General features: G+C 43.0%; 1 protein-coding gene and 1 long non-coding RNA gene across 4 annotated transcripts in view; one reads left to right on the top strand and one right to left on the bottom strand.

Annotated features, from left to right (window-relative positions):
* The window catches only part of BACH2 (BTB domain and CNC homolog 2), a 184,092-nt gene that overhangs the window by 45,033 nt on the left and 121,895 nt on the right, over positions 1-17,164 (top strand). The window contains exon 3 of one of the 3 annotated variants that reach the window (XM_079297489.1): positions 4,016-4,132. The exons of the other annotated variants lie outside the window; for them this stretch is intronic. The gene's annotated coding sequence lies outside the window, so the exon portion shown is untranslated. The remainder of the gene's footprint in view (positions 1-4,015; positions 4,133-17,164) is intronic. 3 annotated transcript variants of the gene reach the window in all.
* On the bottom strand, positions 14,538-16,224 carry LOC306798681. Its single transcript, XR_013773436.1, has 3 exons — positions 16,123-16,224; positions 15,036-15,094; positions 14,538-14,722 (listed from the first exon to the last, which is right to left on the bottom strand). It is a non-coding gene; the product is annotated as an uncharacterized lncRNA (long non-coding RNA).

The raw sequence follows: 17,164 nt of genomic DNA, 5'->3' as shown, positions 1-17,164 counted from the left end.
GGCCTTCTAAAATATAACACTTGAAAGCTTTTTTTATCGTTTCAGAAAGAGCTTGTTTAGTTATCACAGGAAGAGTAAATATTTTCATTCCTTTTTCTTTAGTGCACTCTCATTCCATTTCTCTTTTTCCTTTTTTCTTCTTTTTTTTCGTCCCAGAGTGTTTTTAATTTGGTGGGATGAGGGGCCAACACCTGATTCATAGAAAGCCCTGCTTGAGAGCAGGAGATAAAACTGCTGTTGGTCCTCCTGTTGTTAGGTACATTCCTGAAGTCCTTTTGCAGTGCCGGCTCAGAGTTGATGTAATCCAAACTGAGCGCTCCCTGTGCGCATGTGTGCGCGAGCGAGATGTGATGGACACTGCAGTGGCTCCTGGACCCCTCAAGAACACACTCATTTTTGAATGTGATACCCCAGACATTGGTGATGAGGGATGCAGTCCCTCTGTGTGTGTATACACACGAGTGTAGGGGTGTGAGCTCGTGGGGGGCAGCACAGCACAACATCCCCGCTTTTCTCATGCACCTTTGGTGAGATGCTCATGGCCTCTTCTGCTTCGAGTCATCAGTGGGACAGGGAGGTGAAGCTGCTGCTGGAAAGGGCAAGGAGAAGATGGGGAGCAGAGGAGTGGGGATCTGTGTGGGGATCGGGGGCCAGGGAGGAAGACACAGCTCCAGAGGGAAATACTCTGTGCTTTGCAGTTGCTTGTGTGGATAGAAACCAGATGGTGCGCTGGAACACCCGCTCGCTTGGGCGGCGGCGGAGCCAAACATATGGTTAATGGTTAGGAGAAAGAGCTTTTCGAGCCAGGGCTTTGCTGACTGCCTCACATTACAGATTGTTGCAGTGTGTCATTACATTGCCAAACTAAGTGCTTAATACCCGCTGCGGGCGCTGGGCAGGCATTTGCAGGAAGGATGCAGAGGATCCCTGGTCAGGGCGGGAGGCTGACATCACGTACAGCCCCCTGCCACACCCCCCCACGCCCCCTTTCCCTCTGGAAACCCCACAAATCTCCCCATTTGCAAACCCAAATCTGCAGCAGGCAGTTTTCCTGCTCCGGGTGTCTTTAATCCATTTATTTCCAACAGTGTGTGGTTGGTTTTGCCTTTTTTTGTGCCTTTTTGTTTTTTTTTTTTGGTCCTCAAGCAGCCAAGTTCACTGTGGTTGCAGCACCACACTTCATGTCCGGCATCCGAAGTTCCTGCTCTGGGATCTTTGTGCGACACCAGACCCCATGTTATCTAAGGAACTGCTGAGCTCATTCATCTCCTTTTCACGGCCCGCTTCCTTTTATTTTTAGCCAAATCCGTCAGGCCTGACAGGCGGGTAATTTGAGCCAGAGAAAGGGCAAAGCTCCAGGTCCTTTCCACAAAGCAATTCTTCTCCTCCCTCCTGGGAAGGCTCCAAACTTGGCCTGCTCCAGGCAGATGGATTTGTTGAGTCATGTGAGATCATTTACACAAAAACACAGCGAGGCAGTGAAAAGGAAAAAAAAAAAAAAAGAGGGAAAGAAAAAAGAGAAAAAGGTGGGGGGGAAGGGGTGGGAGAGCGTGCACTGCCGGGGCTGCTGTGAGCGTAGGAAATGTGCTGCGAGGCAGCTAGACAGAGGAATGCAGCAGATTCATTCTTGTATAAGGTAATGTCTCGTTTACAGTACAGGGTGGAGCCAGCACGGAGGAGAAACCTCTCGAAAACAGATTACTCATTTAAAGCAAAAATTCTCCTTAAAATAAATAATAAAAAAAACAAAAACAATAACAAACCCAAAGCAACAACCCAACTGGCAAGCGAGCGGCGCACACGGGCGCACAACAAAGGCGGCGTTGTTGACAGCACCGGATTACAGTAGCGGTAAACTCCGGGCTGGGAGGTTGCTGGAAAATGAGTTTGCTCCGTGATGCAACTGGAGTTTGCTTTGTCTGGCCGCCAGTGCAAGCGGTGCGGTGGAGACTGGGAGCCCAGGGCACGCTTTGCTCCGTCCAAGGATGGTTTTGGACAGGGGGAGGGATGGAGCAAGCGGTCAGGAATCCCGAGCAGACAGGCTGGGGGGCAACACTAACAGCGAAAAGGAAGGGGGATATGCATGGAGGGGGCGGGAGAGAACCTCTTCTTGCATTGGTTTTGAGATGGTTGTGGCATCATCTTCATTGCATCAAGGAGTAAATTGCTTTTATTCAGTTGAATGTGAATTTTGTTTTCGTTTGCAACCTAAGCTAACCCCAGCATGTTGGGTTTTGGTTTTTTAAGTGGGTGGTAAGAGAGAACATGAAACTTGGAGCTTTTCAGATCTTGTTACATCCTAGAGAATTAGGTTGGGTTAATTTATGCAGTGTTCTAACAAGATGCATTCAAACCTTTAAATAGACTGTATTTAAGTATTGTTAATATGACTCCCAGTTACTCCAGTTTTCTTAGCAAGGCAGTATCTGAATGTTACTGTTTTGTCCAAGCGGTGATCAAAAATTAAGAATAGAAGTAGAAACTGGAACTGGAAATTGGTGGGAAATATGCAATAAAACAAGTTCAATGGAAAGTATTTCCTGAAATTCTCAGCAACAGTTAAGGAACTTGGGGGAACGTGTAAACAAGGGTTTGTACTTTAGCATGACACGTTCCCCTGCTGAGTAGTATCTTCTGCATTGCTGACTCTACAGTAGTATCTGTTGAGGTGCTTTCTTCTGGGGAGGGGAGGGTTTGTCTGGAGCTTGCCCCCCTCTGACTTGACCTTGTCTTTCCCTTTTTCTCCTGCTGCTTTTTTACACTTTTGTCTGAACGGTGGCTGGCTTTCCCAGCCCGCTGGCTCTGCTGGGCTGCGCCGCTGAGCACAGCACGTTCAGCGTGGGGAGAGCCTTCCCTCTGCACTCAGAGTTTTCCCACTTGCTGGAAACCTTTTGTCTTGTCTGTCTCTTGATGAGGCCGCTCCTTGCTTGTGTACAAGGAGCACTTGGCAACACCCCAAGTCCCAGCTGGGGTCCTGTAGGGCACAAATTCCCCATGGGGTCCCTGACATCAGCTGATGTCTGGTGTGGGGATCAGCAGAGGGATAGAGCTATAAAGATGAGGGGTACAGCAGGCTTGGGACTAGATGGTGCAATAAGCTGTGACTGTAGCACAGCAGCCCTTAATGGGGAATGGCTGTGGATTGCTCTGAGATCCTTGGAAAGGTCCTGGAGAAGGACAGCATTGTTATTTATTCTGTTTGCATAGTTACTGTAACTTTCTTTTCTTTTTTCCCCAAAAACCTAATCATCCTACATTTTCTGTTGCTGCGAGCAACATTTCCTGTTGTTGCCCAGAGCTGCAATTCCAGTTAAATTCTCACTTTGTAAAGCTAATCTCCCAGCAGTGGATGTGGGATTTCCAAAAGAAAAGGCATTTGTGAAGAGCCAGTTTTCAAGATTTTTGTCTTAGTGGACAATTCTGCAAAACTCCTTTTGTAACTGTTCACCTTCATTATTGATTAAAAGCTCTAGCTTCGTCTCTATTTGTGGCACTTTGAAGACTTGTAGGTTTTTCATTCCCCTACAGAGTGCCCCAGTCCTCAATGTCTCTTTTTTCCGCTTCAAAGATGCCACATGTGTTGCTTTTTGCATCTTTACGTCAGACAACCAGCCCGACTGGGCAGGTTTCGGGAACTGTTTATGACCTGTCTATCGGGAAAATCAGCCTTACTCTTCCTTCCCCCTCTTTCACAGCCGCTCAACTTCCTCTCCTTCTTCTTAAAGTGTGTTGATGGTATCAGCCCCCTAATTCTTTTATCTCACTTCTCCTATCGTTTCCATTCTTCTGTCTGTCTCATGATTACACTAGAAATTTCTCTGCTGCTGCTGGCCTCTTCCCCCTGGCATGTACTGTGGTGCTGCCTCCTTTGGGATCTGAGGAGGGATGAGTATGGAGTTCACACATGTTGAATCATGTCCTGTGCTTGGCATCAGTTTACAAAGGTAGAGAACATTGTCTGTGGCAATTTTTCTTCCAATTAGTAGCTTTAAACTACTAATTCTCTCCATCCTAGGTTGGAGGATGAGCAGGAGGTCCCCACCAAGGCTTGGGAAGGGAGGCACTGAGAACCTCCTGCTGAGGTTGCTCAACCTTCTTGTGTTGTGCCAAGGAGAGATGCGCTAGGAGAGAGGTAACCCTCTATGTTTGATGTCACATTATCCTTTTGATGGAACAGGATAGTGACTCTCTCCCTTGGAAAACTTAGGCAAACATTATAATACCCTGCAGTGCTAAGGTGAATGGGGCAAGCATTCATTTATGGGACTTAGGAAATAACCTAAAAATAAATAAATCCTGCTTTACTCCAACAGAAAATCATAGAAGTTATAGTGTAGTGGTGGCAATTTCCTTTTTGTCATGTGTTCATCCAGAGGGCATTTCAGGGGAGAGACGAGATTTATTCTAAATAGATTAATCTATTAATAAGTTTCTGTGGAGCTTTAAATCTATGTAATTTTTTCTCACACGGCAATGAATTGGTGCAGCAGTGAAGTACAGGACTGTTTGTAATGTATTTGAAACCTAGCTGTTTTCTGGATGCAGCCAAATCCCATTAACTGTGATTTCCCTGCTTCCTTTTTCCTCCTGTCGAGCCTTCTGGATAGAGGCTTTTCTTAACAGCTTGTTTGTAGAATCTGCTCCGAAAATCTCCCAGTGGCTTCACTCTTCTCAAAGCAAGGGAAAACTCTGGGGGCAGCTTATTACCTGCTTATCATCCAATTTCCATTTCTGTTAGAAAGTCTCCATTGGCCATAGACCAAACAAACTCTTTGCCTTCCATGTGGTCAAGCACAGAGGAGGTAGAAGTTCTTTTTGGAGATTAAACTTTGCAGGTTGGTTAAGTGACACATCAATCTAGACAGCACTTTGTGTATAAAACTGCCTTCTTGAATTCCCTTGGAGCATCCTTAGGGAACCTTAAAAGTTGTCTGAAAGTTGCTAGCAAGAATGTCCAAGCACCCTCTGACAGTATCTTTGCAGTAGCAGGTTTTCAAGTCTGTGTTAAAAAATACCAAATTGTTTTAAGGCTCTGTTAATTTCATTAGCTTTTCAAGGATAGCTTCTGTAGCATTACTAACTGCTAATGTGATCCTTTCATTTTTTGCCTTGATTTTGTTATAAATTAAATTTGTGTCATCAAAAGCCACGTCTGATCAGATGCTGTAGAAATATCTCTTTTTTTAACCTCTTTGCAGTCTTTGTACAATTAATAGGAACATACTGTTGCTTCTTGATAAGTTCATTCATGTTTAATAGCTATTTGTGAGCCATATTTGGCATTTAAGTGGATGTATCACAGCTCTTGAAGCATTTTGGTGGCTAAATAGCTGGGATTAGACACTCCAGTCGCTCTTGCCAATTGTTTTCCTGTGTTCATACTGAACTCTGTGTGTTACAAAAATATTTTTAGTTATAGCCTTGTCAGATTTGTTTAAGGAGAAGAAATGTCCTCATTTTTCAGGGAAGTTTATCTAGGAGTGACTGGAATTATATTAATGTTTTTTCTCACTTGATCAAATTCCAAGTGCTAAGATGAAAGGCCCACTATTACTTGCAAAAGTAAGACTTGCTTTTGCAGGAGTGAAGCAATTTATCTTCTGTATCTGCTTCACTAATTGCAGCCTGTAAAGACTCTAAAGAGTCCTTCTAGTCAACAATTTCCTTACTACAACCAGTGAAAAATCTGATTTAAAATGCACTTTACTGATGCTCCGTTCTACGTTTTAATACCTCTTGATTACTGTGGTCACAGCATAAATAAATACATTTGATTGCTTACTGGACCATTCAAGTGTTGGATGCCTTCCTCTCTCATCAGAATGTTCCTTTTATCAAAGATAGCTGCTGTCATGGAGCCCCAAGCTGTTGATTAGGTAAAAGGGAATACCATACATGGGAAAATGAACCAGCATCCGCAGGGTAGCTTCTTACGAGAAAGTAACGAGACTTCTATTACTTCTAATCTAAGCCTGTTGGTTTCTATTTGAATACTTTTTCAAAATTTTTGATAAAATGCCGAAAAATAAGCTTGGGCATTGTGGGAGAATAGCATAAGTAATTAACATGAGGTATCTGTCTATTTGGTTTTGAGTTGATATTTAATTGGCTTCCACATAGTACCGTGAATGGGTTTGAAACCCCTGTGGTGGGCTTGGACTAGTCTGTACCAGCTCAGACTTGCTGCTGCCCTTCTCCATGCTGCTCACTGTGGTTAATGGTGTCTGGAAGGATGGCAGAGCCCAGCTAGTGGTGATTGAAGAATTCTTCTCCTGGGATGCACCTTTGGACACAATCATCAGTGAAGCCCTTTTTACAACCAGCGATGTCGTAGGCAGCGGGGCCGCATGGGGAGGACGTCATGGGTAGCACTGCACTGCTGAGAGTATGGGTGGCACAGCCAGACCTGCTCAGATGGCATTTTGAGAGCGAGAGGTTAAAAGGACAAGGGTAAACCACGGTCTGAAACAGACTCTTGCATGTGGCAGATCTGTTCTTGGGTGACACTCATTTGGTTGTGCAGCTCAAGTGCAGCAGGAGTTTCACCCCTGCCCACAGGCTGACAATCACACTCTCAATGGGAAGTTACTTTTCTGCTGGGTTTTGACCCCTATGAGTGTTGTCATTGGACGTAACAGAAAATTAAGGGGCAGAGGTTTGTGGGGTATCATAGTGTGTTCACCATTTAAAATAAATCTATTGGGATTAATTCTCCATGGGGCAAAGGGAGAGAGGACTTTGTGCGCTAAACACTGGAGAATTTTTAGTATTTAATGCTAATTTTAACCTGAAACATTAGTGAGTTAAGCACAGCTCCAAGTGCTGCAGTTAGCCTTCAGCAGGAAACACTGGATAGCATTGCTGGAGGAGTGGTGACAGCAGGGAGTTCCTGTATGCATGCGGTGGCACTTCTAGAAGAATTGAAGGCAAGTATTTCCAAACACAAGTGGAAATGCACGTGAGTTGGTGACACATATTTTGGTTTTCAGTACAGTAGGTGGCAGGAGAGACAAAGTGACAGCTTGGCTGGGGTGGCTGCTGGTCCACGTGCCACAGTGACAAATGACGGTCTACGCTCAGTACTGCGGAATAAACATGACATTGTATTGCCAGGTGCTTTTGTGAGGTCTGTCCTCTGGTGTGATCAACACAGTGCCATAACACGATGGGAACATTGGGTACACATACTGCAATGTCCCCGTGATAAATGCCACAATGTGCACTTGATGTGTTTTTGTACAATGTCTTCTGGTACACGTCAGGGACTAGAGGTTTTGTGGCAGCCTACTCCAGTCCCAGTTATGACTGCTCATTGTTTTTATCTTCCCACATTGTCCTTGACCAGGACTTGCCCCGTTCTCTCTTGTGCCAGTGTTGGTGCTTATGAAACTAACCATGATCTGCTTGATGGGGTGAAGCCAGTCAACACCAAACTGAGCTGAAACATGACTGGACTTTGTACAACTCAGCAGAAGCATCTCACCCCATGGTTGTGAAACCAGTGTTGAGGTGAAGAAGTAAGTGATAGGAAAAGGGACTGACAAATTCCAGCAATAGAGTGCACCCTTGATCAACCCTTTCAAACAGGATGGAAGGCAGTGAAGTAGACACCAGCAACTTCTCTAAACCAACAGCTGGTATACTTCAGGGCTTCTGATCTGGAGTTTCGTAAAATAGCCTTAAAAGCCTGAAAAACTTTTTAAGTACACAAGAGTCTTTCCTAATGGAGAGGCCAACTGAAGAAGTGAAATTAGTGGCATTTTCCTTTTGTCTCTTAGACATATGTCTCCTTTTTTAGGTGAAAGGGATATTCCTCATCCCACTTCAGTTAAGGTGAACAGATTGTTTCCTTCCTTATTTATGGGAGATTTGGTGTCCCAGTGCCCCAAGGACAAAATCTGCTCTAGTGCATGTGTAACTTGAGCAATGTCAATGAGACTGTAAAACAGAGAAGGTGATTTGGCTCTGGGTTTGTAACTGGAGAAAGGAGGAGCTTTTGTCCATTGATTTATAGGGAAATTAGTGTATGGCTAAAATATGCCCACCTGTTTGCTGTGTTTTTTTCTCAAGGATTTTTCCCTGAAGGACTTTTGGTCCTGGTGGAAACAACTTCATTTTACAGGGCTGCCTTAGAGCCAAAAAGAGCAGATAATATTTGACTCATCAGAAGGATCTTTAGTGTACATACAAGCTTCCAGTGATAACTTTACTCCTCCTTTTATTTGTATTTGGACATAGACTTTGAATTCTGGCATATCAAAACATGCATGTATGATGGCCTAAATTTTCATAAAATGTCAAGCCCTGTTGCTTGGCTCCATTACTTATATTCTTTTTCCCTGACCACTGTTTTTGTAAGATTGTTGTCAGTGTTTTTTCAATAAATCCATGCTGGTGCTTTCACCATAGGTGGCTGAAAATTGAACTGGTGTTGAAGTTGTAGAACTGTTTGTGTAATGTAGTAGCAAGGACAAGACATCTTTTGTCTTTGCTAGAGAGCCTGACTGCCAGCCCCATGCATAGAACCTGAGCACTCTGTACTGATGAAAAACGAAGGCAGGAACACAGTGATTTATTGAAGGTCATGGAGGAAACCTGAAGGGTTGAGACCTAGGTCTCTTCTACCCCACCCCAGGAAGCTGAATCCTGTCATTTCTAGTATGGTGAAATTTACTTCCTCTTCCCCTGAGAACGTGAGACTCTTCCCACTGGAAAAAATATTTGTTCTTGTCACGGCAGGTACAGACACATATTACAGATTTGGAACCAAGTTTGACTCATTGCCACAAAAAGAGGCACATTTAGAAAGTAGCTAGCTATAGCTGTATTGTGCAGAATGAAAAGGGGAAATGGTCTGAGGGGCACAAACAACAGTTAGTAACTGCTCTGTTGTTGCTTTACATACTCAACTCTTCAAGCTGTATCTGGACCAGAGGAGAGACCTGGGCTTTATATACACTGGGTTTAAGCAGCTTTGGGATTGCTCTATCCCTTGCACCCAGGACAGATTTTTTTTCTCCTAGAAAAGCCATTTGTAAAGAATGGGACCTTGTTGGCCAATTTTTCCTTGAATGGGCTGGTATCTTGCAGATACTGGTATGCTGACAAATGGTGTGGCTGCAAATAGTTAATTGGTTCTGTAACCAGGTTTAACTGTAGAGGTTCTGTTTGGTGAAGAGGATCAGGAAAGAGTTCCTATTATTTTAAAGCAAAAAGCTGTCTGAGGCTCATTATGAAAAGCATGCCAAGTTGAAATACTAATTTTTAAAAATTAATTTCCATAAGCAGCTCATAGACAGGTTTATGCTGCACTGGAAGAAGTCTGCAGTTTAATGTTGATACCTGTATTGGTGATTAGGAAAAGATTGTTAAACAACTGGAGTTTAAATACCAGTACAGCTTCATTGTAGTAATTTCCCCAAAGGCACAATGGTAATTCTGCTAAATAGAGAGTTTAATAGACTTTAATAATGTGTACTTGGGAGACCCTATCCACAAAGGAATAATGCATAAAACATTCATTATTGTAAACTGCTACCTTTGCATGTAGAGAGGAATCTGTTGGAAGAAAACTGTTCTGTTGAGCGTGTCAGAGGGTGTTAACAGACAGAAGTCATTGTCACCCCCTTACCTAATTCATCTGCTGTGACTGAGGTTGCATCATTTAACTCAACAGTGAGTGAATTATTTGAAGTAGACATTAGTTTATTTTCTGAGAAGTCCTTTGAAAGCTGACAGGCCATGTGGTTCACAGGGCTTTGTTTTCTTTGATATGCTGATTTAGTGTCAAGAGAAGAGGTACCTGGTTGGAAGCATAGCATAACCCCATTAAAAAAATGGCATAAAAACTAACATTAAAACAGCACAAAGCAACCTTAGCAAGTGGCTCTGAGTGAGTTTAGTGTTGTATTTTGATTTGTTTTCACTGCACTGCTGCTGATCGCCCTGATGGAGAGCAGGCAAGAAGGAAGGAGCAGATGCTTTTGCTAGTACAGTAAGGCATTTATCTCTTTTAATGAGGTAATATCATTAGTGCTGACAAAGTGCTGCAAATCCATACGTGTAATGGACTGCTGCTGTCTTTCAGTAGTGCACAGGCTGTTGCACTTCTGAGCATTTGAGTCTGCTGAATCACAGCTCAGGCTTTATCTCCTGCCTGATGCTGGGTTGCATTTTTTGGTGGTTTGTTTTTATTTTGTTTGTGTTTGTTTTAACCATTTTATTTCTTTCTTCACACCTCCCCCCCTCCCCCATTCCACCTCTGCGTTTAATGTCTGGGAACTGAAGCACTCAGTTGTGTTGGGGCAGGCAGAAGTGCACTCATTTTCCAAGCACATGAGCTGATTGAGCCACATGTGCCTATTGTAGTGCAAGCACCTTCTCTTTATCTGGAAGGAGTGAGGTTGGTTATATCTCTTTGAGCCTGACTTCTTTTGCCTAAGATGGCTAGAGGGTTTGGGTTGGTTGTTGTTTTGTTTTTTAACTTTGTTCTCTGCCTGATTCCTTTAAAGTAGTGGCATAATGTCAGCCACACGAATCGTGTCAGCCAGTGACACTGACATTCAGGAACAAAGAGCTGCAGAAAAAGGGAGAGAGGTGGCTGTGGCACTGAACAAGGAGCAGCAGCAGTTGAAGGGCAATCTACAGGTTAGATCATTGCTCTGTACAAAATTTGTCACTGTAAAAGTTGTGTGCACAGTTGTATTCAAGGGAAGAAATGAGATGTGTGTCAATGGTTATGTGTCCTTTATGTCTCACTTTTCAGATGGTAAGCATTACAGCACACAACTATGCTTGTATGAAAATAACAAAACTAAAAACTAAATCTAAATTTGAAAAAGTTGGGAGGTTTTAATAATGTCCCTGTTAAAAATTACCTAATAACTCAAGAACTCCCATCAAAACCTCCACTACAAACAGGCAACATAACCTAGACATTTGAGGTATGCTGTGTGTTTATCAGAGAGCCACAGAGTGACACTTGGGCATCTGTGCTAATTCCAGGAAGAAAGCCTGTCGGTAAAAAAGATTCATCTGAATAGATCACGCACACGAGAAAAAAAAGTGGTTCCTCTTTCTTTTTTTTATCTGCATGCCCCTCCCATCCTGGGCTTCCTAACACCTGCTTGTGTTGAAAGAACATAAACAGAATTGCAAGATTCCTCAGCATTAACTGTTGCCTGACAGTCACTGCTAAACACTGCAGTGTCATCCCATTTTTCCTCTTCACTGTTTTTTCCTTGTTCTCTGCCACACATCCAGTGAGCCTCTACAGCATCCCTAGATGGACCTCCATGTTTTTTTTTTTGCTCTGCCATAAACTGAAAGTCAGTTGTGTTCACCAGAGTTGAAATTAATAGAGCTGGGGGTCTCTCCTTGTCCACCCCTGTTGTTGCCCTCACACTGAGTATGGAAACATGACTGAGAGCCAAATAAGTCACAGCTGGTAGGTCCACATACTAGCCTGTACTGAAGTTTTATCAAGTACCCACACCACTCAGTGGAGATTTGGGTCAAGACTGTGTAAAGCTTCATTAATACTTGTAACTTTTATTAAATTTATTTATTTAACGCTGGGGAGATCCAAGGGTATGCTTCAGTGATGGCCAGTCAGCATTCCCCACTGCTGAACTGAAAGCATCATTCTGCAAAGCAACAATCTCACTAGTGGCTTATTGCTTCCTTATGCTCCTGTCTTGAACTGGCAGAAGGTAATGGCCAGCAGGTCAAAGAAAAGGTGTAGTCTTGGGAAAGCTTTAGGGCTTTTGGAGCTTTTAGATCTTTTTTGATTTTACGCACACACAGACATCCCATTGCTTCTGTAAATCATCATTTCTACAGCACATACCAAAGATTTTCTGTGCTCTCTCATTCCAACAGTGAAACCAGAGTTCAATTACCTCTCTTCCAAGGTTGGGATTACAAAAACTTTACACTGTTTCACCCTTCTCTCTTGCTGCAGGCACTTCAGTCCAATAAATAAATACCTGGCCAGGTTTTACTGCCCTTTACCCCTTTAACTAAAACCAAATGCCTTCTGCTTTTTTGAAGACAAGTCATGCCTACTACTTATATATTGCTCCAGCCAGCAGTTTCTCAACCAGCTTGGCCTCTTAGGGACTGATTAATTTTTAGTAACTCTGAAACAGTTGCCAAACCTTTCTGTGATTGATGTATGAAAAGACAGTAACATTGTCCAGGGCTCTTAGGGGAGAGAAAATAGCTGGTCATACCCTTTCCCAAGACTGCAAATGACCCAACTTTGCTCTCATTTCTCTAATAAAACTGAGGTGAAAGTTTTGTCATGGAGGGCAAAGGGATAGGATGGAAGGGTTTGACAAATAAACAGGTGATAGTATGACAGCCTCCTGCATTAAGGTTATCTAATGTTTTTTTAAATTTTCTCTGTTGTGACCAGTTTATTAAAAATATTTTAGCACTTGGCACCACTTCTCAAGAGGAGAAAGTGCAGGTCTGCTTGTCACTACTGTTTCAGGGCAGACTGAGAGGTGATGCAGCCACAGGTTTGGCTGCTTGTCAGGCTTGATGCTTATTTCTCATTGGAAATGCAGGGCAAAGCCCTGACAATGAAGGGCTGCTCATCAGCAATTGCAGCACTGGTGGGCCAAAGTGTGTTTGCCTGGCTTTCCTGGGTGGTCGACTGGCTCGTACGCAGCACATGGAAATAGATCTTTTGGAATGTGAAACCATGCCTTCTGCATTTCTCCCACAAGTATTTTATAGTTTTGACTGGCATATGCAAAGGAAATGGAGAATAATAGATGAAAAAACTTATATAACCCTCTTGTGTTATAACCCTTCAGCTGTGCTTCCTTTCCATACCAAGGTTTTGCATTTAAAGTAAAAAGACCAGTCTTGTGTTGTTGCAAAAGTCTTTTTTGAAAGTTTAGTGAAGAGTTCTTTTGGTAAATGAATAAAGAGGAGTTGTTGTTTTTTTTCCCCTCCGGAAACTTACCTCCAGTTTAGATAATGGATATGCTCAGATAAATGGAATCTGATTCCTGGTTTCACAGAAATAGTTTATGAAGGGACTTTGAGAGTTAAAAATTTTTTTTTGGTGTTCTTTCCTTTTTAGTAAAGATGTCATAAACCAGTAAGTATCCAGGTTTTTGTGAGTCTTACACGTGAGCAGGAGGATGCTCTCAGTGTGGCTGCCATCTACTTACTAGCTCTGTGGTCATGGCTCTCAACATTTGGTGTCACATAGAAGTAGCCTGTCTTTTAGACAGGTCCTTGCCAGCAGAACTCCTTTCTCCCTCAGGTTCAGCTGAAGAGCATGAAGAAGACAACCTGCAGATGTAAAGCTGTCCTTTCAGAGTCTGTGGAAGATCCAGCTTTGGCTCAAGTGTGAATCAGCCATTTAAGGCTGAGAATCCTCTGTACTGCCAGAGAACTTGCCTCTCTGTAACAAACAAAAGGATCTTTGCCTTGGAAGTGAGAGTTTAAAAATACACAGTGATGCAGAAGGGGCACTGCAGCAGTACATATGTTAAAGCAGTAGTGAAAGAGTATGGGGGGTGAATGAACATGTGCAAGTCAAATAGAAATGCTTGCATTTCCCCCAGTTCTGCCTTTGGAGGTAGCTTTGTTCTCTGAGGACATGGTCCTGGTTTGGTGAGGAATGCCTGAGGGCTCAAGTCACTTAGCTTACAAGCTCTGTAAATCTAGGTTGTTTGTAAAGTGCCTTTCAGTTCTCTGGTGGGAACGTGTAAAAAGTATACATGTAAAAAGTACCCCTGCCTTTGCAGTGGCTTTCAGATTAAAGTTCTGCTTTGTTAGCTCAGTGGCTCCTTAGTCTGCTTTGTCAGCACTCAGCATGCACTGGGATGCTTCCCAGTGGTTTACAGCTCTTGGTTTCATCTAGGAAAAACAATCTGTAATCCAGGGTTGTACAGGTAAGTGAGCTCTTGAGAGGTTTGTGGAGAAGGAACGGTGCATTCAGCATGATGCTTGGAGAAGGTGAATATTCTGACAGTTTCCCACTGTGTCACACTGTTCTGTTTTGAAAATTGTGCCTTCCAGTTATCTTCTCAGTAGAACACAGCAGTTCTCTTGGGCTCTTGGAGGAGCCCAAGAAGTGTACACTTAATTGCTTTATGAATGATGTGAAGTCTTGGAATGCAATCTAGCCATTGCTCATTAACTAGCTGAACCTATTAAACCTGGACAGCAAGGGCTGAGTCGTCCTCCCTTGATTGCAGGCAGCTAATGGAGCTGTGGGAGCAAGCTGTGACTGCAGAGTGGAATTGGCAGTAGACTCCAGCAACCATCCCTGCTTTGAACTTGCCCTACACTCCATTTAGACTTCTGGCTTTGAGACAGATGATTTCAGAGCAGGGGGGAAGGTGGAGCGTGGAAAGCACTGTGTTCCCAGCTATGTTAGCTTTGATCAGAACTTAAGAATGAACCAGAATTGAAATGGCACTGGTAATTTGACATTTAGACCTGCAGAAGCAGAAGGATTTGTCATCTGGCCATAGTTGGCTTTGATTATTGATTGGTACTCATGCAGATAGTTCCATTACACAACACTAAAAAAAAAAAATTGCACTAACAATATGACTTGGCATCTCCTTGGTGTTTTTTAGCTCTGAGGGAATCAGCTGATCTTACAAAGCCTATATAGAGGTGGTTTGGAACCCATGAAGCACATCCTATTGCAAAAGAGCATGGTAGCACTTTCTTGCATCTTCACAGCACTCTAGCAGCACAGGAGAAAACAAAAAATCAATAAATGAGATTTTGGTGGGGTTTTTTTTGTAGTAGCTCAAAATAAAATGAAGATAATTGGGATTTGCCCAGGAAACTTGAAGTGTTTAACCTTTTAAATGTCTCCTCAACTGGAGATGGATGCAGCCTTGGCTATGTAGTGTTTACCTCTAGAGCTTACTCTTGGCACTGTTCCTGAGCATTGTTTCAGATGAGCTTGTGCTGCTCTCGGAATCACCAGGATCTCATCTTTCAGCACTCACATGCCTCCCATCCAGTTGTACTTTGTGCCCAGCCTTATTTACCTTGTGGGTTTTGCCAAGATCACAGCTTGGTGGTGTGGCTTCGGGCCCAGTCAGACCATCTGTCAAGAAGAAGGGGAGGAGAAGGTAGTGGTTTTGACATGTTGCTTGAAGAAGCACATGTCCAAATGTGCTTTTAAATCTTTGTTCTACTTGCTTGTTCAATACTTTCAAGGTGCTGTGTATGGTGGAATATTTTTCCGTTGTGCTGCCTTACTTTCCCTGTTGTGGAGAGATCAGTTCATTTCTAGTCTGGATTCGTACATTTTGTTTGTGCTGCTGGCAGATCCTATCAACACCCACTTTTCACTGGTATTTAAACTTTAAAAGATAAAATAAAAATCTTTGGTGTCATGGAACACTGACTTGCTTGTAAAATAATTCTATATACCAGAGATGCTATTTAAAAATATTGTAGGAGTCTAGTAATACATTAGCATTTTATGCATTTCACTCTGAGCAGTCCCAAAGTGCTCAAACTGTAGTGCACACACGCAGCCCTGCGGAGATGCAGTTCCCAGGACAGGGGCTGTAAACCAGCCCCTGCATTTGCTGATGGAGGGAAGGGTGCAAGCAGCTTCAAGCAAATCAGCCAGAATAAGCTGCCTGCTGGAGGAAAATGCTGTGTCTAGGTGTACAACTCCAGGAGTTCCAGGAGTAACTCTGCTGTTTGTCACAGCTGCAGACGGAGGCACGCTCTGCAGATGTGGGCTGGGCTGGGCACAGAGGCCATGCACAGGGAGCAGTGTGCAGGCACTTTGCATGTCCTGTGGTGGCCCAGGATTCCTTACACATTGTCAAAGTGGTTGTGTCCCTGTGTGTGCAAAATACATTTCTCTGCGTCATCCTTGGTATCCTTCAGCTAGTTTTGTATTTGTGTCCCTTAGAAACCGATGTGTGAGTTGATCTCAGATTAGCTATTCTAGACATAGCTTAGCAGAGGGGAGATGTAGAGCTGTTGTGTGAGGACAGAAAAATACATTTTCAGATTATTTTAAGACAGCAGTTACATCATTCTGGGAAATTCAGCCTTGCAGAAGCTAATAAAAACTAAAATTCAAGCTCTTAAAAAGCTAAGCAGAACTAAGACCACAGTGTGTTTTCTGGTTGTCATTTCAAAACCTCTGTGACATTTTCTCTGAATGTTCCCATACAGGGGCAGTTATTCAGGTGTGAGAATCTCAGGAGCAACTGGGTGGGGGGGAAGTGCAACCTCACTGGTGTGCAAGAGAGCTCCATCTTCCACAAAGAATTGCAGTGTGGCCAGCTGTGATGTCACAGTCCAGGGTTCAGTGAGTTGTCAGTAGCCACTGTCTGATGTTTCTAACCAAGCAGCATAGCAGCCTGTGCTCTTTTTTCATTCTTTAAAGAAAATGAACCAATGAATTCTTTCAATTTTAAAATACATCTTGTCTAAAATAGAAAATAAAATAGGGAAAATCTATTTTATTTTCATTTGACATGACTCTGTTAGGCAGAAAGAACCTTTCAATATATTGAGTTGGGAAGTAATTAATCTTGGGAATGTGAGATGGGTTATAATCTTAATGTCATTTTACCATTACTAAAATAGGCTAATTTTGTCCCCTGCTAATCCATGTAAATCCCTTTGATTTAACAGTCATATGGATGAAAATAAGAAATGCTGCAGCCTGTATTTTGGGATCTCCTTGCTTACAGTGTAAAAGCTTGCAGAGCACATTGTTTGATGAAGCAGCCCTCCCTCTTGTACACTAGAACACCACTACCAAGTGCTGGCACAAGCCAGAGCATCACCTGCAGCTGTTTCTTTTTTCAGATGTAGCAGGTGAAGCACAAACCCTGTCATTTCTCTAGATTCAGCAGAATATGGGTATGTGCAATTTGTCAGTGTGTTTATAGCAAAAAGGCTAAGAGCAGAAAATATTTCTAGGGGTAGTAAAACCTGCTTTAAAAGAAATGAGAGGCTTTAAAAGCTTATACAAATCTTGACAAACACAAAAGGGCTGGACTGAACATTGCCATTTCAGTCAAATTTAGAACATCCACCTACTTAAAGAGGAACACATTTAGGTCAGTGTTTTGTGCTTGGCAAAGTCATCTTCCTAATCTCCTTTGGAGCTATTCTGACTGTGATTTAGGTGTAGGGGGGA

This window comes from Erithacus rubecula (assembly GCF_903797595.1).
Source record: "Erithacus rubecula genome assembly, chromosome: 2".
NCBI classification, from domain to species: Eukaryota; Metazoa; Chordata; class Aves; order Passeriformes; family Muscicapidae; genus Erithacus; species Erithacus rubecula.
The sequence above is the reverse complement of the archived record's forward strand: the minus strand, read 5'-3'. Positions and strand labels throughout refer to the sequence as shown.